General features: G+C 36.9%; 1 protein-coding gene across 2 annotated transcripts in view; it reads right to left on the minus strand.

The window, feature by feature from the left end:
* Positions 1-14,274, minus strand: part of cv-c (RhoGTPase activating protein) — a 227,459-nt gene that overhangs the window by 41,596 nt on the left and 171,589 nt on the right. For both annotated transcript variants that reach the window (XM_085489277.1, XM_085489276.1), the window contains exon 9: positions 10,292-10,363. The gene's annotated coding sequence lies outside the window, so the exon portion shown is untranslated. The remainder of the gene's footprint in view (positions 1-10,291; positions 10,364-14,274) is intronic.

The following is a 14,274-nucleotide window of genomic DNA, read 5'->3' on the forward strand; positions in this document are numbered from 1 at the left end:
ACATACATACGTCAGACGTGCACCGGCTTAACACGTTGCACGTCGCGATAACCTTATATACTTCAGTCATCGGGAATGGCCGGCTGTACACGTTGGTAAATCACGGTCGAATTTATTTACGTCGAGAAGTAACGGACACGCAGCCGCTATCCGTATCGGAGAGGAGAGTAAAAGAGAGAGAGAGAGAGAGAAAGAGCCCTCTTCATGGCCGACTAGCACGATTCGTTCTCGTAATCGCTTCGCTCATTGAGGCCTCCCACTTCTCACTGCGGGTGCCTTTCAGTCCGGCAGCGATTCTTTATGCCTCGCGTAATCAGATAGACGTAACGACATCGTTTGTCATTACGAACCAGTTGTAACGATTGCCGAGCGATTGGTACATCGTACATTCCATGCTGCACATCCATATCTTCTCGCTGCGGATGCAGCGCATGCGGCGGCGGACTATGATGGACGTTCCTATCGCCGACGACGGATTATTAACTGTTCTTGCCTTATTAAATTAACCCCTGCTTTATGCATTCGAACGCTGGATCGCGGCACATCTCGGAAGAATAATTAATGCGCGATAATAATGGCGCGATATTAGAGAGAGGGCAGAGAAATATAGTGTTTCGAATGTTAAATTATATTTTTCTCTCATTAAATTGTAAATGTTTAAAATATGAAATGCGTATAATTCTTTTGTGTGTTGAGGAAAATTTTATTTGAAATGTAAAATGAGAAGAGAAACGTAACTACTCGAGAATTTCAAAATTTTTCAATCCTTCAAATAGATCGCAACGGAAGATTATCCTACGGAAAGTAGCTGATTGAAGTAGCGATTGAAACGGTTTATATATTACAGCATACACGTGTCAGCTGTGCACTGACTTAATATATTGCACGTAATATGGCATAGTAACATATACGACAATCTCATATACTTCAGTCATCGAAAATGATCGAATCGCAAATAAATATTTCCAATACGTATTTCTCATCAGATTTCAAATAATCGATCAATTTAATTATAAATATTTCTTATATACATATACAAGTATGGAATTCTAATTGTTTTTTATTATTTAAAAGAATATAAATTTCTAAATGATATTTTATTCAAACAAAAATATTTCAAGAATTACTCTTAATAGTTCTCATTTAAAAGTTGCGCCTATCACTCTGATACGATATATATGTATATTGCTAAAACCACCCTTCTAATAAGACAGAGTCAATTTATGCGACGGATGGCTAATCGGAATTAACATAACGCAATAATGAAGGGAATATATTTGACAACGAAATCTACATTTATTCCCTTCGTCTCCGAGAATCGTAATTCTGCATCCCGACAGAAGACGCGTATCGTCAAATTCGAGAAGCCACTATTATATAAGAAAATAAAGCCCCACCAACCTGTTTAGCTTATCGAGATATCGTATCACGAACAAAACAGCCGTTTGACTAATTGACTGTGCACGGGGCACCCTGTGGACCAGTCGGATATCTTTTATTAGCATCGTCTGCCGGACGTTCGGGAATGACAGAAAGTCGGCGATTAGATGCACGACGAGGCCAAACAAGGGGATGGCAAGAGCGGATCGAGACCAGATCGAGGCGTGATCGATCGTCTCGCGATTCACGCGAGTCACGTAGACTTAGTATATACTTGGTCGAGACGAGCGAGGATTTTCATGTAAGACGAAAAAACGCCAATCCCGTTGTTCTACTTTTATTAAAATTCCGACAAGCGCGGCGTTTTACGGAGAAGTTATTTAATTGATTATCTACGTTAAATATCTACGTTCTTATTAATTGATTATGTTGAGAAAATGGAAACGCGATACGGTCTTTTATTTTGTCGTCATCGTGAATTGAGCTCTATTATTGAAATAACTACAAAATTTTTAGATTTATTAAAGATGGATTTTTTTATTTGTTAAACATATGTAATTAAGATTTTATCGTAATTTCAACGATGCAGTTTTTCTCCTATTTTTTTTTGTTGACATCAAATATTTGATTGATATCAATCATGTACTTTTAAAATTGTCCAAAATATGATTACAATTTGCCTTTTGTAATCGGTAATTTTTCAAAATTGAATTTTTAAAATCATTAATTTTCATTAGTCAAAAAAGTTTAAAAGAGATGTATAGGCGTCTGATGGGCGTGAGAGAGAGAAATAGAATGTTTCTCTCACCGTTTCGATTAGGATATCGTGTTTCAAGGGATAGGCCAAAGGTTTAATTTATTCCAACGTTAAATAATAGTATGTATATGTATAATGTGCAATTGTGAATATTACACGTCTTCACGTCGACAATTCTTCAGAGTCGTATCTTGCCGTTTTCGCCGTCGTTCGATGTTTCGAGGAAGAGAGATATGATCTGTTCTGTTCGGTTCTCTATTGTCTGTGGATTCCCAAAAAGTCGGCATATTTATACCCGGTGTTAAAACCTTCCCTACCCGAAACATCGGACCAATCAGAATTATCTTCGTTCATCGCGCAGAGCTGTGTTTTCGGTTTTCTCGACAAACAAAGGATCGCTCAGAACGCTTTCAATAATAAATATTACAAATAAATAAGTACCCGGCACGAGGTCGACAAACAAAACACGTAAATCAGCTAATCTCATCGTCGGTTAACGTCTTTATACAAAAAATGCCTACAGCTGTATCTCCTGTTTAGATAAGAGAAGTTAAATATAAATTTAACGTATAAGACGGGCAACAAGAGCCAAATCGCGGATGACAATGCGTTATCCTAACGAAACTAAATAATTTTCCGTTAGAATTAAATACCGGTGCACAAGGCACCAAATTTTACTTGGACATGGCCAAGATTTTAAAATATGAAATAATCTCATATTTGAGATTTAATTTCAATACCCCCTTTAACCCCCCCACGGAAAATAAATAAATGAATGCAAGAGAAAAATATAGATCCGAAAATCGCTGAATCGGGAATCGAACCCGAGACCTTTCGCTCGAAAGGTCTCGGGTTCGAGCGAAAGGTCTCGGGTTCGATTCCCGATTCAGCGATTTTCGGATCTATATTTTTCTCTTGCATTCATTTATTTATTTTCCGTGGGGGGGTTAAAAGGGGTATTGAAATTAAATCTCAAATATGAGATTATTTCATATTTTAAAATCTTGGCCGTGTCCAAGTAAAATTTGGTGCCTTGTGCACCGGTATTTAATTCTAACGGAAAATTATTTAGTTTCGTTAGGATAACGCATTGTCATCCGCGATTTGGCTCTTGTTGCCCGTCTTATACGTTAAATTTATATTTATATTACAGAGCCTTGTTAAAACTCTTTTAAAGAGAAGTTAATATTTTAATATTTAAATATATCCACAAAAATATCTAAGTCAAACGAATAAATAATATGTCGAGTAAATTTTATATAGATACGCGACGATACAGATATATTTTTAACATTTTTAAATGAAGAGAAACAATATAAATCGTTTCTCCTTATTGCGATAAATAAAGTGTTACGAGAAAAGCGGTACATTATTTTTATTTGCGCACATCAATAATTCTACTCCTACAGTTCTAATTAATTTCTTACCAAGAATTTCTTTTTATTTCTGATTTGTGGAATAGCTACAAAAATACAGCGTCTGAAATAGCTGCTTTCGTGCTAATTGTAAGTATAACGGGCAGCAAATGAAAGCGGAAGATGTGTGAGACTCTAGATGCGAGAAAAATGTTTCAACCGAGCCGTTGTTACGGGCGTAACTAGGCGTCCTAGTTCCTTCGATTTGCTCGCGATTTTGCGCTTAAGACATATGGATGGAAACTGGGTGAAGGTTTCACCTCGTCGAATCCTCTCGCGGCGTATTTCCGCCTGCGCGATTATTATTGCAGCGTGGGCGCGACCGACTGCACTTTATTTCCGGCTAAAGAGTCCTTCGGCACCCGTTGAACGACTGAATCGGACAACTTGTCAGCGATGGTTGCGTTCTGTTCAAACGCGCGAATCTACATTGATCTGAGTAACTTGGTCTTACCTTATGAATGTAAGAATAATCGATGCAGGGAAATTTTTGAATAATAAAAATAATTCTTTTAATATTTAATTTAAGTGCTAAAATAATTGCAGGGTGTCCAGCAGACTCAATGAACAAAATTCCTTGACTTTTTCAGATTTTCCAAGACCAGAAATTCATTTCTTCTATATAATTTTATATCTATACGATAAATCAATTAAATGTTAAATCATGAAATCCTTGACATATTTTAGTCAACAATAAAAAGGTTGGAAAGTTAAAAATACAAAAATTTAAATCAATTATACAATCTACATTATGTACGATAATCGAAACATGTCACCAGTTTTCCAGATTTCCCTGACCACTAGACACCCTGAATTTATACTGAAATAGTACAACTTAGAGATTCAAGTAAATAAAAATATCTCTCTCTTTTTGGAAAGCTTCGAAAATTATCATCAATGTATATTTATGTCAGAATTTTTCACATCTGTCTATTGAAATGTGCAATCTGTAATGAGTTGAGACATGAAATATGCATCGAAAGCGTAGGATATTATTCGCGCTCGAAGCTATCGCTATCTGTCGCTCCAGTTTTGAGCCGATATTCCCACGACTGGCTGGAATCTCGCAAACAGCCGTCATTTCTCTGGGGCGGTATATTTCCAGTGCCGATGTCACGTTCTCCAAGGCCTTATGGGAACCATTCGCGCGACCTTCCAAGCGGGCTTGCACCCCGAGGAGAGAGAATCCGCGGAGAGCCCGAGCCGGGCCGAAGATCAACCGTGCATAGCAATCAGCCTTCGCGATGTTTCGCAGATATATAAATGCTTCTCTCGCGGTACTAGCTCGAGGAGAGTTAATATTTCATGCTGTCCTTAATTGGTAACGTGAATACGAGGCGCGTCGAAAAAATCCCTTCGCTAAGTGAATTACTATAAAACGAAACGCTGAACAAACTATTTATGGCTCGCGTCCTTCTCGAAATATCCCATCCTGACATCTACGATCATTAATTCACAATAATTTGAAAGGTATTATCATTACTCACACGTACGATATTAAATACACATTAATTTTCATTGTGACGCGAATCCGATTTGAAGTTACGGGCGAAGAATTACCTAGGGATCGTGTGCCCCGTTATCTGGAAAATTATCTGGAGAGACGTCAAAATTTCCCTAGACGGCAATTATAAGGTATATCTCTCGAAGTAAAACGATCCGTGAATCGTCCGATGATTCCTCGAAACGATCTATTCGCGCCAACTAATTAAGTCGCGGCGATCTGAAGAGAAGAGTATTATTGTATGTATTCGCAGCTGCGACGGATTCTGAATATATAAGAGAGACGAATAGTCTCTCCTGCCTGTCCGGAGAGCCCGAGACGATTACGCTCCCATGCCGGTGGACCGCTAAGAAAGAAAGAAAGGAAGGAAGATGACAGACCGGAGTAGAGCGTCCCGACGTCTGGCGTCGCGCCAAGCCGGCTCGGAAAGAATACAGGAGGAGTAGCACGTGCTTCCGACATCTCGCGATTTCGTGAATCGTGACGCCCGTGCAATTTTAGTCCTCGATTGAAATTATTTTGGCATGCGTTCTCTCTCTCTCTTGCCTTCTTTATTCCCTGTAAATTCGGCTGGCAAACAAAACGGACGACCTACCTGACACCTGATGTTGGCGCGACGCCGATATGACACACGTGAGAAGTCTTTCAGAATTGAACGGTGACGATCGATTCACATGTCTCGGTTGAGATTCCCGCACGGAAATCCGCTTATAGAAATACGAGAGAGATAAACTCTTGAAAAAAATCATAATAATAATAATGCATCTTTTTATAACGATTTAAAGTTATATGCAGTTTGTGTGCAAAATTAATCAATGAATTTGTACACTTTTATCAAATTTAATCGCGAGAGGATTGTGTAAAATAAAAAAAATCTTTGTCCTGAAAAAGAGTTGATAAAATTAAGAGATGTTTTGAATCTAAAGTTTTCTTGGAGCTTTCTCTTCCGAGAATCTTGAAGCGGCGACTTTGTGTTTAAGCAGGTTTCTTTGGAATAATAAATAGTGTATACTTTTTTCTCTTGTCACACGTGTGGCGGATACATCTCGCGCGATATAAAATTGCCTTTTTTTTCTCGAAACTTTAACGGCTGATTTATACGACATGGTCGTTCCAAATAATACAAAATAAAATTTTAGCACATGTGATAAATTTAGAAAATCGCAAACAGCTTTTTCGCGCAAAATCAGGAATTGTCAGAATACATAGATGTCATCGATTATTAAACGATGAAAAATTCAAGTGTTAACATTGCATGTAACAGTACATCCTGGCATAAAAAATTCCATCAGGATTATACGCGATATACACGGTTGCAGAATATGTCGGATCAGTTTGTTTGCATTTATCCACCGTTGTCACGAGACAGAACGTTTCAATCTCCCTTCGACCTATTTAGGGTGACACAATGGAAATAGGAGTGCCGTGGCTCGACGCTCTTTTCGCGATTGACGTTAACCGCGCGTGATTAACTTTTTCACATTTTTTTATTACGCACTGTATTACCATGGTTGTCTACATTATTTTCTACTAGCATTTTATTAAAAAAACACATTTAAACTAAACGTAAAGCCGAGGAAATAATATAGAATTTCAAAAATTATTTAATAAAAATATTAGTTATTAAAATACCTGGATTTATATTCTCTCGTATATCCGTAATAAGCCAGAAGAATCCCGAGCATTCATAATTTTCCAAAGGAGCGACAGCACCGATGACGCACTTCCTTCGCGAGAGATAATCGACATGGAAAATGAGAACTGTCGTTGCGCCTTTATGTCAGGCTATTCTTAAGATATAATAGAAATAAAAGAGCTCTCTCCCGCATACATGTGACGGAAAATTTTATATTTCAAGACACGCCGATTCTCTTCTGATAGCTGCGAGAGAAACTTGCGAGTATCTTGCTCGGCTGCGTATCAATGCAATAGCGTGATCGGAGGTACATAAATTTCCAGTTATAATGAAGCTGACTTATTAAACTTGCAAATCACCGTTATGTGTAACACTCGAGTTATTAACAAAGCAAAAAATTCCACTCTAACTGCATATTTTCAATAATAAAATCCACGCAAATTACGTAAAAATCTCATCTTCCGCTCAGTGTACCATTTCTCTGTACAAAATTATTAAATACACAACAATTTTTATATTTTATAATTGTATTACTAATAATTCGTACGTAAAAAATTACAGTTTCTGTTCAATGAGAAATAATTATTAAAAGTCCAGAGATATAAATATATGTATAAATTATGATAAAAAAAAATATGGTATCATAATTATTACTTCAAACTTATCGATGAAATCAATAATAAATAATAATTTATATATGAATTTCATGTCGTTCTCCGATTATACCGAATAGTAATATGATAATCAAGATTTAATATGTGAGAAAAATATTATAGAAAGTAACATTTTTTATACTTTATAATTGTATTACTAATAATTCGTACGTAAAAAATTACAATTTTTGTTCAATGAAAAATAATTATTAAAAGTCCAGAGACAAATATATGTATGGATTATGATAAAAAAAAATATGGTATCATAATTATTACTTCAAACTTATCGATAAAATCAATAATAAATAATAATTTATATATGAATTTCATGTCGTTCTCCGATTATACCAAATAGTAATATGATAATCGAGATTTAATATGTGAGAAAAATATTATAGAAAGTGAAAAATAAAATTTCCAAGATTATTAGGATTTTGGGCGAGCGTGTGTAGCTTAGTTCGTTAATTATTGCTCTATCAATATCGCGAATCGGGAGAGGATCGTTAAGACGGAATAGTTAATAGGTGTTATAATTATATTGTCTTTTACTGCGTTTATTCGGATTATTAAATACAGACTTTTACTCTCCACCGAGAAAAACCGTGTATCGCGAGCGCGAGTCAAAATCTATCTGCCCTTCGAGGCCGCGTATCGTCTTTCTTCTCTCGATTTTTCCACGACCTTATTTTTATTTTTAGGTGATTAGTCTATCTATTATTTTGAAGACTTTCGCTTTTTATTCTATTCGGAAATCATAATCTACCTTCGTCATGCTAGACGCTTATTTATTTATTTATTATTTTGTGTCACCGGTCGCGATATCCTTAACACTCGTCGCTTGTCATATATTTTTATTTCGTGTACATTTTTTATTTTTTATATATTTTAATATTCTTGTGGCATTTATCGCCACAGGATGTTAGCGGAAAATCATGTCGGAACGTGTTTCGTTTTATTATATATTTTTCACGGATACGTAATGATGACTCTCGTAAAAGATTAAACAAGTTATTCAGATTTGTGTATCGCGAGACACTCTAAGCCGAGTGTATACATAGAGAAAATACTAATACCTCGTGTTCAACAGTCATTAACGTCCTTGACGCGGCGAGTAATTCCAGGTCTTTCTTCAATTTCAAGAACTAATGCGGGAATAATATTCACCCGGACGCCGCCGGACGGTGATTAATGGCCCGCGTAATTTTTTACATCGCTTATAGCCGCACTGATTTACGTCTATGCGGATCTCACCTCCCATGGCAAGACATTATAATGTAAGAGATGTGAGATTTATGTCACCAAGGTATATATATGTATATATATCTTTCTCTCGCCGACGGAATAAAATTATTATTAAATCCCCAAGAAATATTTTATTCGCCGTTAAGTACGCGATAATCTGACAAAAACAAAGAAATTCTTTTCTTTACAAATTTCTCTGCAATTCAAGATTGTGGAATAGATTTTCCACAGAGCTGTCGCGACGCAATTAATCACAGCACACAATTTTTTTATTTAGAAAAAAGAGCAAAGAGTTTGAAGTCTAAGACTCTAAAGAGTATCAGATTTCAAACTTTTGAAACTTCTTTAAGACCTTTAGTGTCCAGATAATCGAGACCATATGGGTCCCAATGCGCGCAAAGTCTCCTGTTGCGTCTAACGATATATAATTCTCGAGAAGGTCTACGTCTGTCAAATTAAAAGAGAAAGGTCAGAGAGTTGATCCGGATAAAAAGCTGACTCTGACCGACGGTCTAAGACATTAAGCCCTATCGCGCGAGCTTCTCTCTTTCTCTGCCCTTGCACCAACTGCAAGCGTGAAACAATGGCTCGCTAATGGCATGGTAGAAGAAGAAGGCATCGCGCAAATGCGGCGGCAACAATACACCGGTACCGCAATAACGAACGCATTGTTGGTAGGCGCCGCGACAAAGGGCCCGCATTATAAGACGTATTAACATGTCTAGGCGCATCTCTCACAAACGCTGCCCCCTTAATAATTTACTCTCTTTCGCACCAAGGCCTGATCCGCGCATCGCCGGATCTACCCACGTGTCGCTCGTTACCCTTCCTTCCTCCTTCCCGTCATGTCTTTATCTTGCGACATATGAATAACTATTTTGCGACAGTAGTTGCATCAACAATGCAAATCGCGTAAGCCTGGCTTTAATCTCGAAAAAAATTTATCCATTTAAGTTGCAAGCCTTTATTCGAAATTAAAGTTGTCTCGTTACTTTCTTCGCGTAATTTCAAAAATCAACCCATATTTTTTCCGTATATATTTTATTTTATTTTCTTAATAACATAAAATTTTCATTGAGCGCCACTGTCGCTCGAAATTTATTATTATATAACTCTCATTTTCCTGCTATGATACCCCTCGAAAAAGATCCTGAAAGATGACACCGCCTTTTTCCGGCCAACCCTGCTCAAGATAACACGCGTTTCGACGACACGTACGATTGTCTCGAGACAAAACGAAACGCCTACGTGAGGCAATTAATACAGATAGTTTTGGACAACACTTGGAAAATGTCATGAAAATTAAATATATATACAACCAACACAGGGTAACGTTCGTCAAGATTTATTTGCGGCGACATTGTTATAACTGTTGCGTAGTTTCAAGCGAGATAATTTGGAATTTGTCGAGGGTTTATCTCAAGGAAATAAATTAGAGGAACCTCGACAGGAAAGTCATCCGCTCTCACCCCATATCCCACTTAAACTTTCATTATCTACAGGACATCCGAGTCCTCGGGCGTTTCAACTGATTTAGATTTTCATCTAAAATTGCTTCCTTTCAGTTTGTGTAGTAACTATTTAGTGTACCAATCTCAGAGTAATTTAAAAGGATTTTCATCGGATCAACGAGTCTCACAGATAGCGAGTCGAAATTATTCAAATTATTATCTCAACTAATTTTATCATGAAAAAGACACTCACCCTCATACATTTGCGCGTACTGAGGAAATCCGGCAGCTCTCAACCATTTGCAAGCTTCTTGCGCCTCGATTTCTGAAGAGAATTACAGAATTATAAATTAGAATTAAAAATGATATATATGCAAGTATGTGAGAGAGATAAAATTAGAGACTTGCTAATATAGAAACATTTACACAAATCACTGTAATATTCGCGAAATATGATCGGGTCGGGAGAAAAGGCGTGGAAAATAATGCGAGGTCGAGATCGCAAAAAAAAAAAAAAAAAGCTAGAACGATCAGAGGCGCATTCTGGAAAGTCGGTCGTCCCGCTGGGACGAGTAGGACGGAGTGGAATTCATAATACGAGTATACTAGGCGCGTATCTGCAGGGCGATAAAACACGGGTAACCATCAGTATCGATATCGCCGCGGCGGATTTATCGATTTCCTTAGCAGCGGGTAGCCTCCTCGCGAATGAACGGTCAATGTCTTTATTTTCCGCCTTCAAGCTGGAGTATCTCACCTGCGGCGCATCGATAGTCGAGTCGCGATGCACCTTTTAGTTCGCTCTTCGATTAATCTACGACTCTTATGGCACTATTAGTCGCGAGCGAGACGCCGTCGTATTTCAAATGCATTGCGTGTTTCGAAAAAAATTGTCTTTCTTTCTTTAATCTTCTCCATTTCAAGAAGCCGAAGAAATTCATTATTTTTTTTCGTAATTAAATTTTTATTTATTTATTTAATCTTCTCGATTTCAAGAAGCCAAAGAGATTCAAAGTTTTCGAATGCTTCAAATTTTTCGATATAAAATAGAAGCTTGACATTTGTAATATCATTCATTCCACGAGCGCATCGTCATAAATGCAATGCGACGATGGCATTATTATTATGATGCTCGTTAAAGGGAAAGAAAAAAAAATGAAATTAAGCTATGCGAGAAGTCACGCGAGGTCGACGACACGAATTTACGTAAGTAGCCATGCGTTCATGTATATGTATTCATGGTACATATTTACGTATGCCACTTATAGACATGCAAATGAACCGTCTCGCTCCTAAGTACCCACCAATTGCATTCGGATCTCAAGTCGCATGAAAAAGATGTTTAGGATGCTCGCCTCTTTTTCTCGGGATTCGCGCCTCGCAAACGTATAATAACATTAATTCCACTAACTAAGCGAAATTTATACAAATTAGTATATTTTTTATTGAGAAAAAATTATCGTCAAGACTAGAGAACAAATATTTACCATAAACAAATAACACATTCGAGTGTTTCACTTTTACGAGATAGATGTATAATATTTCAATGCGCGGGAAGGACAATAATCGTGACGAAAATAAGTGGGTGTTTATGCGGTGCCCGTATAAAGAAAAATAGCAAACGATAAATGTAATCCAAAGGGCGAACATAAAAATTGGCGAGCAAAAGGAGGATGTGAGCGAAGCGCGAAAGAGGAGAACAAGACGACGAAGAAGCGGATGAGGAAGAGGAGTTCGAGTTGAAGGTCTTCACCGCTGCGGAGATCGTTACAGCAACTAACGCACAGTCGCTCCACGGACGCGTGGGCGAATTATAATGAGATAAAGTATCTGTATAAACGTTAAAAATATCCCGTTTCCGCGCGCTGAAATGCTGACGAATAATAATAATGCGCGTAGAATCGATGCATTGTCCGTGAGAAACAAGGGAAAATGACACGCGTTTTACATTCGGCTTTAATGGTTCGCGCTTCAATACGAGGGAAAAAATTGGCAGAATTAAATGTCAGCAAGTTGACGAAAAAATTTATTTGTTTCGCGACAACACAATCTCGAAATAAATTGAATCTCCTACACGCTACATAAGCGTGATAAAACACGCGCATTGCGCGTCAATTCTCGATATTCTATTGTAAAATAATAATTCGAATCGTTTACGCGTGTTTATATACCACTGCAATATGAGCTCGTCAAAATATCTGATTCTGGTTTGCATGAGCTTTAACCGGCTGATTAAAATAGCGAGCTGGAAAATTATTCAGGGAGCCGCAGGCGAACCTGAGCGAACCAATTAACAGGCTAATTGGAGAGTTTCCGAATTTGAGTGATTTTCGGCGCGGAAGTCGATTGGCCGCGCACAACAGGAGTTAAAGGTTACGGGTTGCTTCCTTGCTAGCGGGAAAGGTTCGAGGAAGAGCTTTTATCTCGCGTGAAGCGACACACCTACATGCCGCCTCTTTATGCAGAACATAGCTGGAAGTTAAATTGCAACGACCTACCGCAAAGTTGTACGCGAGTGTCTTATCTCAAGTTGGATTCTCGTCGCGTGGCCTCGCGAAGGGGATACGAGTCAAATGAGTAAGGAGAGTTGTGTGTTGAAAGTTATATTAACACCTGACAAAAGAAGGAAAGAGAGAAGCAGAACTTTACTCTCGTCAATCTTAATCAGGTATAATCCAATTTAAATTTATTTACATACTTTCTTAAATCTTCCCTCCTCTCTCAATTATTCGCAAAGAATAGATGAGGATATAGTGTCTGTTCTCTCTCAGGGTGTCTAGCAGATCCAACGAAAACATTCCCTGACTTTTTCAGTTTTTCCAAGACCAGAAATTAATTTTTTCCCTGACTTTTTGGTATTATTTTTTCCTTATATATAATTTGCATATATCTATATGATAAATCAATTAAATGTTAAATCGTGAAATCCTTGAAATATTTTTGTCAGCGATGAAAAGGTTCGGAAGTTAAAACAAAAATTTAAATCAACTATACAATCTGCATTATGTACGATAATTGAAACAAACATGTCACTATAAATTATTTAAATAATCACCTTTTTATTTATATTATATCAAATTTTTTAATTTTGTCTTTATCAAACACATTGAAATAAAATAACACGACGATGAAAATATAAATTAACGAACACGCTGTAGATGAATCGATTTTTAACAACACAGAAAATTAGCGTGCTGGGAGTCGAGAAATAGTTTATATTTATTTGATAAAAAATTTCAAGCTATTGAGACAAATGTAGAATAATGTGAAAAAATTCAGATAAATAGTAAAATGTCCTGACTTTTCACTGACAATTCCAGATTTATAAAATTCCCTGACAATGCTCAGTTTTCCAGATTTCCTTGACCGCTAGACACCGTGTCTCTCTTATACGTTTTCAATTATAATTATCTTTGTATGCCGATAAAGTTTCTTCAAAAAGTTAGCGAAAAACAGAGATTATGTTATACATATGTGAAAATACTATTATATGGCGACATATGTAAATATGAAAAAAAAAAAAACCCGACGGCATGGCCGACGTTAATCTCGTTGCAATCGGTAGTTCAACTCGCTTGCCGTGGGCTTTTATCGATCCCCGCGGGATGAACATTAATTAAATGGCCCATATCGATGCGGCAGTTTGTTCGACAGCTCGTTGCTCGTTACCGTGCGTGTGTGCGCATCCATTTTTTTCGGATTAAAAACATCCTCACGCATCGTTGATTAATGTGGAACGTCGCATGTCAGGATGATGCTGTCGCTCGATTTCGAAATATCGGCTGATACTCGCTTTTTGTAACTCCCAATCGATCCAGTTTGCGCGCTTTCTGCGCGGATTAAACGCGCAATATAAATGGCGAAATTCCAATTAAACTAATCCTCGCCTCGTTTTAATATTATTTTCACTTCCGGAGGCAATTTTGTTTCCAATATAAAATCATAGAATGTTCGAATCTCAAGTTATGCATGTCATTTTTGTTTCAATAGAATTAATCAGTCTTATGTGAATACATATATATATATAAATAAAAGAAATAATTACAAAAGCATAAACAATAAAATAAATGAAAATAATGTACTATAGCAAAATAATCAACAATAATAAAATATAGAAATACTGTTAAATTTTATAACGATTATATACTACTATTACTATATAAAATTTTTGACGATTTAAATATTTTAGTGTTAAAATATTTCAATTTTGGACGCTTAAATATTCCAATATCAAGT

This window comes from Nylanderia fulva, unplaced genomic scaffold (assembly GCF_048542155.1).
Source record: "Nylanderia fulva isolate GAGA-0341 unplaced genomic scaffold, ASM4854215v1 Scaffold8, whole genome shotgun sequence".
Lineage (NCBI taxonomy): Eukaryota > Metazoa > Arthropoda > Insecta > Hymenoptera > Formicidae > Nylanderia > Nylanderia fulva.